This window comes from Oncorhynchus nerka, linkage group LG27 (assembly GCF_034236695.1).
Source record: "Oncorhynchus nerka isolate Pitt River linkage group LG27, Oner_Uvic_2.0, whole genome shotgun sequence".
In the NCBI taxonomy this organism is placed as follows: domain Eukaryota; kingdom Metazoa; phylum Chordata; class Actinopteri; order Salmoniformes; family Salmonidae; genus Oncorhynchus; species Oncorhynchus nerka.
The window spans coordinates 106979603-106993418 of NC_088422.1; the positions used below are offsets into that span (position 1 = coordinate 106979603).

At 49.2% G+C, this 13816-nt stretch overlaps 1 protein-coding gene across 1 annotated transcript in view; it reads left to right on the plus strand.

Annotated features, from left to right (window-relative positions):
* LOC135565166 (protein SON-like) overlaps window positions 1-13816 on the plus strand; it is a 157086-nt gene that overhangs the window by 62673 nt on the left and 80597 nt on the right. The gene's annotated exons all lie outside the window — the stretch shown is intronic.

A 13816-nucleotide genomic window follows, 5' to 3' on the forward strand; every position in this document is an offset into this window, starting at 1 on the left:
ATCTCCCCTACAGTAGACAGTACATCTCTCTACCATGGAGTCTGACAGGTCTAACTGGCTGATCTCCCCTACAGTAGACAGTACATCTCTCTACCATGGAGTCTGACAGGTCTAACTGGCTGATCTCCCCTACAGTAGACAGTACATCTCTACCATGGAGTCTGACAGGTCTAACTGGCTGATCTCCCCTACAGTAGACAGTACATCTCTCTACCATGGAGTCTAACTGGCTGATCTCCCCTACAGTAGACAGTACATCTCTCTACCATGGAGTCTGACAGGTCTAACTGGCTGATCTCCCCTACAGTAGACAGTACATCTCTCTACCATGGAGTCTGACAGGTCTAACTGGCTGATCTCCCCTACAGTAGACAGTACATCTCTCTACCATGGAGTCTGACAGGCTGGCTGATCTCCCCTACAGTAGACAGTACATCTCTCTACCATGGAGTCTGACAGGTCTAACTGGCTGATCTCCCTACAGTAGACAGTACATCTCTCTACCATGGAGTCTGACAGGTCTAACTGGCTGATCTCCCCTACAGTAGACAGTACATCTCTCTACCATGGAGTCTGACAGGTCTAACTGGCTGATCTCCCCTACAGTAGACAGTACATCTCTCTACCATGGAGTCTGACAGGTCTAACTGGCTGATCTCCCCTACAGTAGACAGTACATCTCTCTACCATGGAGTCTGACAGGTCTGGCTGATCTCCCCTACAGTAGACAGTACATCTCTCTACCATGGAGTCTGACAGGTCTAACTGGCTGATCTCCCCTACAGTAGACAGTACATCTCTCTACCATGGAGTCTGACAGGTCTAACTGGCTGATCTCCCCTACAGTAGACAGTACATCTCTCTACCATGGAGTCTGACAGGTCTAACTGGCTGATCTCCCCTACAGTAGACAGTACATCTCTCTACCATGGAGTCTGACAGGTCTAACTGGCTGATCTCCCCTACAGTAGACAGTACATCTCTCTACCATGGAGTCTGACAGGTCTAACTGGCTGATCTCCCCTACAGTAGACAGTACATCTCTACCATGGAGGAGGTCTAACTGGCTGATCTCCCCTACAGTAGACAGTACATCTCTCCACCATGGAGTCTACATCTCTACCATGGAGTCTGACAGGTCTAACTGGCTGATCTCCCCTACAGTAGACAGTACATCTCTCTACCATGGAGTCTGACAGGTCTAACTGGCTGATCTCCCCTACAGTAGACAGTACATCTCTCTACCATGGAGTCTGACAGGTCTAACTGGCTGATCTCCCTACCCATCTCTACAGTCTGACAGGTACATCTCCCCTACAGTAGACAGTACATCTCTCTATGGAGTCTAACTGGCTGATCTCCCCTACAGTAGACAGTACATCTCTCTACCATGGAGTCTGACAGGTCTAACTGGCTGATCTCCCCTACAGTAGACAGTACATCTCTCTACCATGGAGTCTGACAGGTCTAACTGGCTGATCTCCCTACAGTAGACAGTACATCTCTCTACCATGGAGTCTGACTGGCTGATCTCCCCTACAGTAGACAGTACATCTCTGGAGTCTGACCATGGAGTCTGACAGGTCTAACTGGCTGATCTCCCCTACAGTAGACAGTACATCTCTCTACCATGGAGTCTGACAGGTCTAACTGGCTGATCTCCCTACAGTAGACAGTACATCTCTCTACCATGGACAGGTCTAACTGGCTGATCTCCCCTACAGTAGACAGTACATCTCTCTACCATGGAGTCTGACAGGCTGATCTCCCCTACAGTAGACAGTACATCTCTCTACCATGGAGTCTGACAGGTCTAACTGGCTGATCTCCCCTACAGTAGACAGTACATCTCTACCATGGAGTCTGACAGGTCTAACTGGCTGATCTCCCCTACAGTAGACAGTACATCTCTCTGGACCATGGAGTCTGACAGGTCTAACTGGCTGATCTCCCCCTACAGTAGACAGTACATCTCTCTACCATGGAGTCTGACAGGTCTAACTGGCTGATCTCCCCATACAGTAGACAGTACATCTCTCTACCATGGAGTCTGAAGGTCTGGCTGATCTCCCCTACAGTAGACAGTACATCTCTCTACCATGGAGTCTGACAGGTCTAACTGGCTGATCTCCCCTACAGTAGACAGTACATCTCTCTACCATGGAGTCTGACAGGTCTGACTGGCTGATCTCCCCTACAGTAGACAGTACATCTCTCTACCATGGAGTCTGACTGGCTGATCTCCCTACAGTAGACAGTACATCTCTCTACCATGGAGTCTGAGGTCTAACTGGCTGATCTCCCCTACAGTAGACAGTACATCTCTCTACCATGGAGTCTGACAGGTCTAACTGGCTGATCTCCCCTACAGTAGACAGTACATCTCTCTACCATGGAGTCTGACAGGTCTAACTGGCTGATCTCCCCTACAGTAGACAGTACATCTCTCTACCATGGAGTCTGACAGGTCTAACTGGCTGATCTCCCCTACAGTAGACAGTACATCTCTCTACCATGGAGTCTGACAGGTCTAACTGGCTGATCTCCCCTACAGTAGACAGTACATCTCTCTACCATGGAGTCTGACAGGTCTAACTGGCTGATCTCCCCTACAGTAGACAGTACATCTCTCTACCATGGAGTCTGACAGGTCTAACTGGCTGATCTCCCCTACAGTAGACAGTACATCTCTACCATGGAGTCTGACAGGTCTAACTGGCTGATCTCCCCTACAGTAGACAGTACATCTCTCTACCATGGAGTCTGACAGGTCTAACTGGCTGATCTCCCCTACAGTAGACAGTACATCTCTCTACCATGGAGTCTGACAGGTCTAACTGGCTGATCTCCCCTACAGTAGACAGTACATCTCTCTACCATGGAGTCTAACTGGCTGATCTCCCCTACAGTAGACAGTACATCTCTCTACCATGGAGTCTGACAGGTCTAACTGGCTGATCTCCCCTACAGTAGACAGTACATCTCTCTACCATGGAGTCTAACTGGCTGATCTCCCCTACAGTAGACAGTACATCTCTCTACCATGGAGTCTGACAGGTCTAACTGGCTGATCTCCCTACAGTAGACAGTACATCTCTCTACCATGGAGTCTGACAGGTCTAACTGGCTGATCTCCCCTACAGTAGACAGTACATCTCTCTACCATGGAGTCTGACAGGTCTAACTGGCTGATCTCCCCTACAGTAGACAGTACATCTCTCTACCATGGAGTCTAACTGGCTGATCTCCCCTACAGTAGACAGTACATCTCTCTACCATGGAGTCTGACAGGTCTAACTGGCTGATCTCCCCTACAGTAGACAGTACATCTCTCTACCATGGAGTCTGACAGGTCTAACTGGCTGATCTCCCCTATGGAGTCTGACAGGTCTAACTGGCTGATCTCCCCTACAGTAGACAGTACATCTCTCTACCATGGAGTCTGACTCTAACTGGCTGATCTCCCCTACAGTAGACAGTACATCTCTACCATGGAGTCTGACAGGTCTAACTGGCTGATCTCCCTACAGTAGACAGTACATCCTCTACCATGGAGTCTGACAGGTCTAACTGGCTGATCTCCCCTACAGTAGACAGTACATCTCTCTACCATGGAGTCTGACAGGTCTAACTGGCTGATCTCCCCAGTACAGTAGACAGTACATCTCTCTACCATGGAGTCTGACAGGTCTAACTGGCTGATCTCCCTACAGTAGACAGTACATCTCTCTACCATGGAGTCTGACAGGTCTAACTGGCTGATCTCCCCTACAGTAGACAGTACATCTCTCTACCATGGAGTCTGACAGGTCTAACTGGCTGATCTCCCCTACAGTAGACAGTACATCTCTCTACCATGGAGTCTGACAGGTCTAACTGGCTGATCTCCCCTACAGTAGACAGTACATCTCTCTACCATGGAGTCTAACTGGCTGATCTCCCCTACAGTAGACAGTACATCTCTCTACCATGGAGTCTGACAGGTCTAACTGGCTGATCTCCCCTACAGTAGACAGTACATCTCTCTACCATGGAGTCTGACTGGCTGATCTCCCCTACAGTAGACAGTACATCTCTCTACCATGGAGTCTGACAGGTCTAACAGGCTGATCTCCCCTACAGTAGACAGTACATCTCTCTGGACCATGGAGTCTGACAGGTCTAACTGGCTGATCTCCCCACAGTAGACAGTACATCTCTCTACCATGGAGTCTGACAGGTCTAACTGGCTGATCTCCCCTACAGTAGACAGTACATCTCTCTACCATGGAGTCTAACTGGCTGATCTCCCCTACAGTAGACAGTACATCTCTCTACCATGGAGTCTGACAGGTCTAACTGGCTGATCTCCCCTACAGTAGACAGTACATCTCTACCATGGAGTCTGACAGGTCTAACTGGCTGATCTCCCCTACAGTAGACAGTACATCTCTCTACCATGGAGTCTGACAGGTCTGCTGATCTCCCCTACAGTAGACAGTACATCTCTCTACCATGGAGTCTGAAGGTCTGGCTGATCTCCCCTACAGTAGACAGTACATCTCTCTACCATGGAGTCTGACAGGTCTAACTGGCTGATCTCCCCTACAGTAGACAGTACATCTCTCTACCATGGAGTCTGACAGGTCTAACTGGCTGATCTCCCTACAGTAGACAGTACATCTCTCTACCATGGAGTCTGACAGGTCTAACTGGCTGATCTCCCCTACAGTAGACAGTACATCTCTCTACCATGGAGTCTGACAGGTCTAACTGGCTGATCTCCCCTACAGTAGACAGTACATCTCTCTACCATGGAGTCTGACAGGTCTAACTGGCTGATCTCCCCTACAGTAGACAGTACATCTCGCTACCATGGAGTCTGACTCTAACTGGCTGATCTCCCCTACAGTAGACAGTACATCTCTCTACCATGGAGTCTGACAGGTCTAACTGGCTGATCTCCCCTACAGTAGACAGTACATCTCTCTACCATGGAGTCTGACAGGTCTAACTGGCTGATCTCCCCTACAGTAGACAGTACATCTCTCTACCATGGAGTCTGACAGGTCTAACTGGCTGATCTCCCCTACAGTAGACAGTACATCTCTCTACCATGGAGTCTGACAGGTCTAACTGGCTGATCTCCCCTACAGTAGACAGTACATCTCTCCATGGACCATGGAGTCTAACTGGCTGATCTCCCCTACAGTAGACAGTACATCTCTCTACCATGGAGTCTGACAGGTCTAACTGGCTGATCTCCCCTACAGTAGACAGTACATCTCTCTACCATGGAGTCTGACAGGTCTAACTGGCTGATCTCCCTACAGTAGACAGTACATCTCTCTACCATGGAGTCTGACAGGTCTAACTGGCTGATCTCCCCTACAGTGACAGTACATCTCTCCATGGAGTCTGACCTGGCTGATGGTCTAACTGGCTGATCTCCCCTACAGTAGACAGTACATCTCTCTACCATGGAGTCTGACAGGTCTAACTGGCTGATCTCCCTACAGTAGACAGTACATCTCTCTACCATGGAGTCTGACAGGTCTAACTGGCTGATCTCCCCTACAGTAGACAGTACATCTCTACCATGGAGTCTAACTGGATCTTCCCCTACAGTAGACAGTACATCTCTACCATGATCTCCCCCTACAGTAGACAGTACATCTCTCTACCATGGAGTCTGACAGGTCTAACTGGCTGATCTCCCCTACAGTAGACAGTACATCTCTACCATGGAGTCTGACAGGTCTAACTGGCTGATCTCCCCTACAGTAGACAGTACATCTCTCTACCATGGAGTCTGACAGGTGGCTGATCTCCCCTACAGTAGACAGTACATCTCTCTACCATGGAGTCTGACAGGTCTAACTGGCTGATCTCCCCTACAGTAGACAGTACATCTCTCTACCATGGAGTCTGACAGGTCTAACTGGCTGATCTCCCTACAGTAGACAGTACATCTCTCTACCATGGAGTCTGACAGGTCTAACTGGCTGATCTCCCTACAGTAGACAGTACATCTCTCTACCATGGAGTCTGACTGGCTGATCTCCCCTACAGTAGACAGTACATCTCTCTACCATGGAGTCTGACAGGTCTAACTGGCTGATCTCCCCTACAGTAGACAGTACATCTCTACCATGGAGTCTGACAGGTCTGGCTGATCTCCCCTACAGTAGACAGTACATCTCTCTACCATGGAGTCTGACAGGTCTAACTGGCTGATCTCCCCTACAGTAGACAGTACATCTCTCTACCATGGAGTCTGACAGGTCTAACTGGCTGATCTCCCCTACAGTAGACAGTACATCTCTCTGACCATGGAGTCTGACAGGTCTAACTGGCTGATCTCCCCTACAGTAGACAGTACATCTCTCTACCATGGAGTCTGACAGGTCTAACTGGCTGATCTCCCCTACAGTAGACAGTACATCTCTCTACCATGGAGTCTGACAGGTCTAACTGGCTGATCTCCCCTACAGTAGACAGTACATCTCTCTACCATGGAGTCTGACAGGTCTAACTGGCTGATCTCCCCTACAGTAGACAGTACATCTCTCTACCATGGAGTCTGACAGGTCTAACTGGCTGATCTCCCCTACAGTAGACAGTACATCTCTCTACCATGGAGTCTGACAGGTCTAACTGGCTGATCTCCCCTACAGTAGACAGTACATCTCTCTACCATGGAGTCTGACAGGTCTAACTGGCTGATCTCCCCTACAGTAGACAGTACATCTCTCTACCATGGAGTCTGACAGGTCTAACTGGCTGATCTCCCCCTACAGTAGACAGTACATCTCTCTACCATGGAGTCTGACAGGTCTAACTGGCTGATCTCCCCTACAGTAGACAGTACATCTCTCTACCATGGAGTCTGACAGGTCTAACTGGCTGATCTCCCCTACAGTAGACAGTACATCTCTCTACCATGGAGTCTAACTGGCTGATCTCCCCTACAGTAGACAGTACATCTCTCTACCATGGAGTCTGACAGGTCTAACTGGCTGATCTCCCCTACAGTAGACAGTACATCTCTCTACCATGGAGTCTGACAGGTCTAACTGGCTGATCTCCCCTACAGTAGACAGTACATCTCTCTACCATGGAGTCTGACAGGTCTAACTGGCTGATCTCCCCTACAGTAGACAGTACATCTCTCTACCATGGAGTCTGACAGGTCTAACTGGCTGATCTCCCCTACAGTAGACAGTACATCTCTCTACCATGGAGTCTGACAGGTCTAACTGGCTGATCTCCCCTACAGTAGACAGTACATCTCTACCATGGACCATCTCTACCATGGAGTCTGACAGGTCTAACTGGCTGATCTCCCTACAGTAGACAGTACATCTCTCTACCATGGAGTCTGACAGGTCTAACTGGCTGATCTCCCCTACAGTAGACAGTACATCTCTCTACCATGGAGTCTGACAGGTCTAACTGGCTGATCTCCCCTACAGTAGACAGTACATCTCTCTACCATGGAGTCTGACAGGTCTAACTGGCTGATCTCCCCTACAGTAGACAGTACATCTCTCTACCATGGAGTCTGACAGGTCTAACTGGCTGATCTCCCCTACAGTAGACAGTACATCTCTCTACCATGGAGTCTGACAGGTCTAACTGGCTGATCTCCCCTACAGTAGACAGTACATCTCTCTACCATGGAGTCTAACTGGCTGATCTCCCCTACAGTAGACAGTACATCTCTCTACCATGGAGTCTGACAGGTCTAACTGGCTGATCTCCCCTACAGTAGACAGTACATCTCTCTACCATGGAGTCTGACAGGTCTGGCTGATCTCCCCTACAGTAGACAGTACATCTCTCTACCATGGAGTCTGACAGGTCTAACTGGCTGATCTCCCCTACAGTAGACAGTACATCTCTCTACCATGGAGTCTGACAGGTCTAACTGGCTGATCTCCCCTACAGTAGACAGTACATCTCTCTACCATGGAGTCTGACAGGTCTAACTGGCTGATCTCCCCTACAGTAGACAGTACATCTCTCTACCATGGAGTCTGACAGGTCTGATCTGATCTCCCCTACAGTAGACAGTACATCTCTCTACCATGGAGTCTGACAGGTCTAACTGGCTGATCTCCCCTACAGTAGACAGTACATCTCTCTACCATGGAGTCTGACAGGTCTAACTGGCTGATCTCCCCTACAGTAGACAGTACATCTCTCTACCATGGAGTCTAACTGGCTGATCTCCCCTACAGTAGACAGTACATCTCTCTACCATGGAGTCTGACAGGTCTAACTGGCTGATCTCCCCTACAGTAGACAGTACATCTCTCTACCATGGAGTCTGACAGGTCTAACTGGCTGATCTCCCCTACAGTAGACAGTACATCTCTCTACCATGGAGTCTGACAGGTCTAACTGGCTGATCTCCCCTACAGTAGACAGTACATCTCTCTACCATGGAGTCTAACTGGCTGATCTCCCTACAGTAGACAGTACATCTCTCTACCATGGAGTCTGACAGGTCTAACTGGCTGATCTCCCTACAGTAGACAGTACATCTCTCTACCATGGAGTCTGACAGGTCTAACTGGCTGATCTCCCCTACAGTAGACAGTACATCTCTCTACCATGGAGTCTGACAGGTCTAACTGGCTGATCTCCCCTACAGTAGACAGTACATCTCTCTACCATGGAGTCTGACAGGTCTAACTGGCTGATCTCCCTACAGTAGACAGTACATCTCTCTACCATGGAGTCTGACAGGTCTAACTGGCTGATCTCCCCTACAGTAGACAGTACATCTCTCTACCATGGAGTCTGACAGGTCTAACTGGCTGATCTCCCCTACAGTAGACAGTACATCTCTCTACCATGGAGTCTGACAGGTCTAACTGGCTGATCTCCCCTACAGTAGACAGTACATCTCTACCATGGAGTCTGACTGGCTGATCTCCCCTACAGTAGACAGTCATCTGACTGAGGTCTAACTGGCTGATCTCCCCAGTACAGTAGACAGTACATCTCTCTACCATGGAGTCTGACAGGTCTAACTGGCTGATCTCCCCTACAGTAGACAGTACATCTCTCTACCATGGAGTCTGACAGGTAACTGGCTGATCTCCCCTACAGTAGACAGTACATCTCTCTACCATGGAGTCTGACAGGTCTAACTGGCTGATCTCCCCTACAGTAGACAGTACATCTCTCTACCATGGAGTCTAACTGGCTGATCTCCCTAGTAGACAGTACATCTCTACCATGGAGTCTGACAGGTCTAACTGGCTGATCTCCCAGTACATCTCTCTACAGTAGACAGTACATCTCTCTACCATGGAGTCTGACAGGTCTAACTGGCTGATCTCCCCTACAGTAGACAGTACATCTCTCTACCATGGAGTCTGACAGGTCTAACTGGCTGATCTCCCCTACAGTAGACAGTACATCTCTCTACCATGGAGTCTGACAGGTCTAACTGGCTGATCTCCCCTACAGTAGACAGTACATCTCTCTACCATGGAGTCTGACAGGTCTAACTGGCTGATCTCCCCTACAGTAGACAGTACATCTCTCTACCATGGAGTCTAACTGGCTGATCTCCCCTACAGTAGACAGTACATCTCTCTACCATGGAGTCTGACAGGTCTAACTGGCTGATCTCCCCTACAGTAGACAGTACATCTCTCTACCATGGAGTCTGACAGGTCTAACTGGCTGATCTCCCCTACAGTAGACAGTACATCTCTCTACCATGGAGTCTAACTGGCTGATCTCCCCTACAGTAGACAGTACATCTCTCTACCATGGAGTCTGACAGGTCTAACTGGCTGATCTCCCCTACAGTAGACAGTACATCTCTCTACCATGGAGTCTAACTGACTGGCTGATCTCCCCTACAGTAGACAGTACATCTCTCTACCATGGAGTCTGACAGGTCTAACTGGCTGATCTCCCCTACAGTAGACAGTACATCTCTCTACCATGGAGTCTGACAGGTCTAACTGGCTGATCTCCCCTACAGTAGACAGTACATCTCTCTACCATGGAGTCTGACAGGTCTAACTGGCTGATCTCCCCTACAGTAGACAGTACATCTCTCTACCATGGAGTCTGACAGGTCTAACTGGCTGATCTCCCCTACAGTAGACAGTACATCTCTCTACCATGGAGTCTGACAGGTCTAACTGGCTGATCTCCCCTACAGTAGACAGTACATCTCTCTACCATGGAGTCTGACTGGCTGATCTCCCCTACAGTAGACAGTACATCTCTCTACCATGGAGTCTGACAGGTCTAACTGGCTGATCTCCCCTACAGTAGACAGTACATCTCTCTACCATGGAGTCTGACAGGTCTGGGCTGATCTCCCCTACAGTAGACAGTACATCTCTCTACCATGGAGTCTAACTGGCTGATCTCCCCTACAGTAGACAGTACATCTCTCTACCATGGAGTCTGACAGGTCTAACTGGCTGATCTCCCCTACAGTAGACAGTACATCTCTCTACCATGGAGTCTAACTGGCTGATCTCCCCTACAGTAGACAGTACATCTCTCTACCATGGAGTCTGACAGGTCTAACTGGCTGATCTCCCCTACAGTAGACAGTACATCTCTCTACCATGGAGTCTGACAGGTCTAACTGGCTGATCTCCCCTACAGTAGACAGTACATCTCTCTACCATGGAGAGGTCTAACTGGCTGATCTCCTGATCTCCTACAGTAGACAGTACATCTCTCTACCATGGAGTCTAACTGGCTGATCTCCCCTACAGTAGACAGTACATCTCTCTACCATGGAGTCTGACAGGTCTAACTGGCTGATCTCCCCTACAGTAGACAGTACATCTCTCTACCATGGAGTCTGACAGGTCTGACTGGCTGATCTCCCCTACAGTAGACAGTACATCTCTCTACCATGGAGTCTGACTGGCTGATCTCCCCTACAGTAGACAGTACATCTCTCTACCGTGGAGTCTAACTGGCTGATCTCCCCTACAGTAGACAGTGCATCTCTCTACCATGGAGTCTGACAGGTCTAACAGGCTGATCTCCCCTACAGTAGACAGTACATCTTTCTACCATGGAGTCTGACAGGTCTAACTGGCTGATCTCCCCTACAGTAGACAGTACATCTCTCTACCATGGAGTCTGACAGGTCTAACTGGCTGATCTCCCCTACAGTAGACAGTACATCTCTCTACCATGGAGTCTGACAGGTCTAACTGGCTGATCTCCCCTACAGTAGATAGTACATCTCTCTACCATGGAGTCTAACTGGCTGATCTCCCCTACAGTAGACAGTACATCTCTCTACCATGGAGTCTGACAGGTCTAACTGGCTGATCTCCCCTACAGTAGACAGTACATCTCTCTACCATGGAGTCTGACAGGTCTAACTGGCTGATCTCCCCTACAGTAGACAGTACATCTCTCTACCATGGAGTCTGACAGGTCTAACTGGCTGATCTCCCCTACAGTAGACAGTACATCTCTCTACCATGGAGTCTGACAGGTCTAACTGGCTGATCTCCCCTACAGTAGACAGTACATCTCTCTACCATGGAGTCTGACAGGTCTAACTGGCTGATCTCCCCTACAGTAGACAGTACATCTCTCTACCATGGAGTCTGACAGGTCTAACTGGCTGATCTCCCCTACAGTAGACAGTACATCTCTCTACCATGGAGTCTGACAGGTCTAACTGGCTGATCTCCCCTACAGTAGACGGTACATCTCGCTACCATGGAGTCTGACTGGCTGATCTCCCCTACAGTAGACAGTACATCTCTCTACCATGGAGTCTGACAGGTCTAACTGGCTGATCTCCCCTACAGTAGACAGTACATCTCTCTACCATGGAGTCTGACAGGTCTAACTGGCTGATCTCCCCTACAGTAGACAATACATCTCTCTACCATGGAGTCTAACTGGCTGATCTCCCCTACAGTAGACAGTACATCTCTCTACCATGGAGTCTGACAGGTCTAACTGGCTGATCTCCCCTACAGTAGACAGTACATCTCTCTACCATGGAGTCTAACTGGCTGATCTCCCCTACAGTAGACAGTACATCTCTCTACCATGGAGTCTGACAGGTCTAACTGGCTGATCTCCCCTACAGTAGACAGTACATCTCTCTACCATGGAGTCTGACAGGTCTAACTGGCTGATCTCCCCTACAGTAGACAGTACATCTCTCTACCATGGAGTCTGACAGGTCTAACTGGCTGATCTCCCCTACAGTAGACAGTACATCTCTCTACCATGGAGTCTAACTGGCTGATCTCCCCTACAGTAGACAGTACATCTCTCTACCATGGAGTCTGACAGGTCTAACTGGCTGATCTCCCCTACAGTAGACAGTACATCTCTCTACCATGGAGTCTGACAGGTCTGACTGGCTGATCTCCCCTACAGTAGACAGTACATCTCTCTACCATGGAGTCTGACAGGTCTGACAGGCTGATCTCCCCTACAGTAGACAGTACATCTCTCTACCATGGAGTCTGACTGGCTGATCTCCCCTACAGTAGACAGTACATCTCTCTACCATGGAGTTTAACTGGCTGATCTCCCCTACAGTAGACAGTACATCTCTCTACCATGGAGTCTGACAGGTCTAACTGGCTGATCTCCCCTACAGTAGACAGTACATCTCTCTACCATGGAGTCTAACTGGCTGATCTCCCCTACAGTAGACAGTACATCTCTCTACCATGGAGTCTGACAGGTCTAACTGGCTGATCTCCCCTACAGTAGACAGTACATCTCTCTACCATGGAGTCTGACAGGTCTAACTGGCTGATCACCCCTACAGTAGACAGTACATCTCTCTACCATGGAGTCTGACAGGTCTAACTGGCTGATCTCCCCTACAGTAGACAGTACATCTCTCTACCATGGAGTCTGACAGGCTGATCTCCCCTACAGTAGACAGTACATCTCTCTACCATGGAGTCTGACTGGCTGATCTCCCCTACAGTAGACAGTACATCTCTCTACCATGGAGTCTAACTGGCTGATCTCACCTACAGTAGACAGTACATCTCTCTACCATGGAGTCTGACAGGTCTAACTGGCTGATCTCCCCTACAGTAGACAGTACATCTCTCTACCATGGAGTCTGACAGGTCTAACTGGCTGATCTCCCCTACAGTAGACAGTACATCTCTCTACCATGGAGTCTGACAGGTCTAACTGGCTGATCTCCCCATGGAGTCTGACAGGTCTAACTGGCTGATCTCCCCCTACAGTAGACAGTACAGTCTCTCTACCATGGAGTCTGACAGGTCTAACTGGCTGATCTCCCCTACAGTAGACAGTACATCTCTCTACCATGGAGTCTGACAGGTCTAACTGGCTGATCTCCCCTACAGTAGACAGTACATCTCTCTACCATGGAGTCTGACAGGTCTAACTGGCTGATCTCCCCTACAGTAGACAGTACATCTCTCTACCATGGAGTCTGACAGGTCTAACTGGCTGATCTCCTCTACAGTAGACAGTACATCTCTCTACCATGGAGTCTGACAGGTCTAACTGGCTGATCTCCCCTACAGTAGACAGTACATCTCTCTACCATGGAGTCTAACTGGCTGATCTCCCCTACAGTAGACAGTACATCTCTCTACCATGGAGTCTGACAGGTCTGACTGGCTGATCTCCCCTACAGTAGACAGTACATCTCTCTGGAGTCTGTCTGACCATGGCTGATCTCCCCTACAGTGACAGGTCTGACTGGCTGATCTCCCCTACAGTAGACAGTACATCTCTCTAGGAGTCTGACTGAGTCATCTCTACAGGTCTAACTGGCTGATCTCCCCTAGGGAGTCTGACAGTACATCTC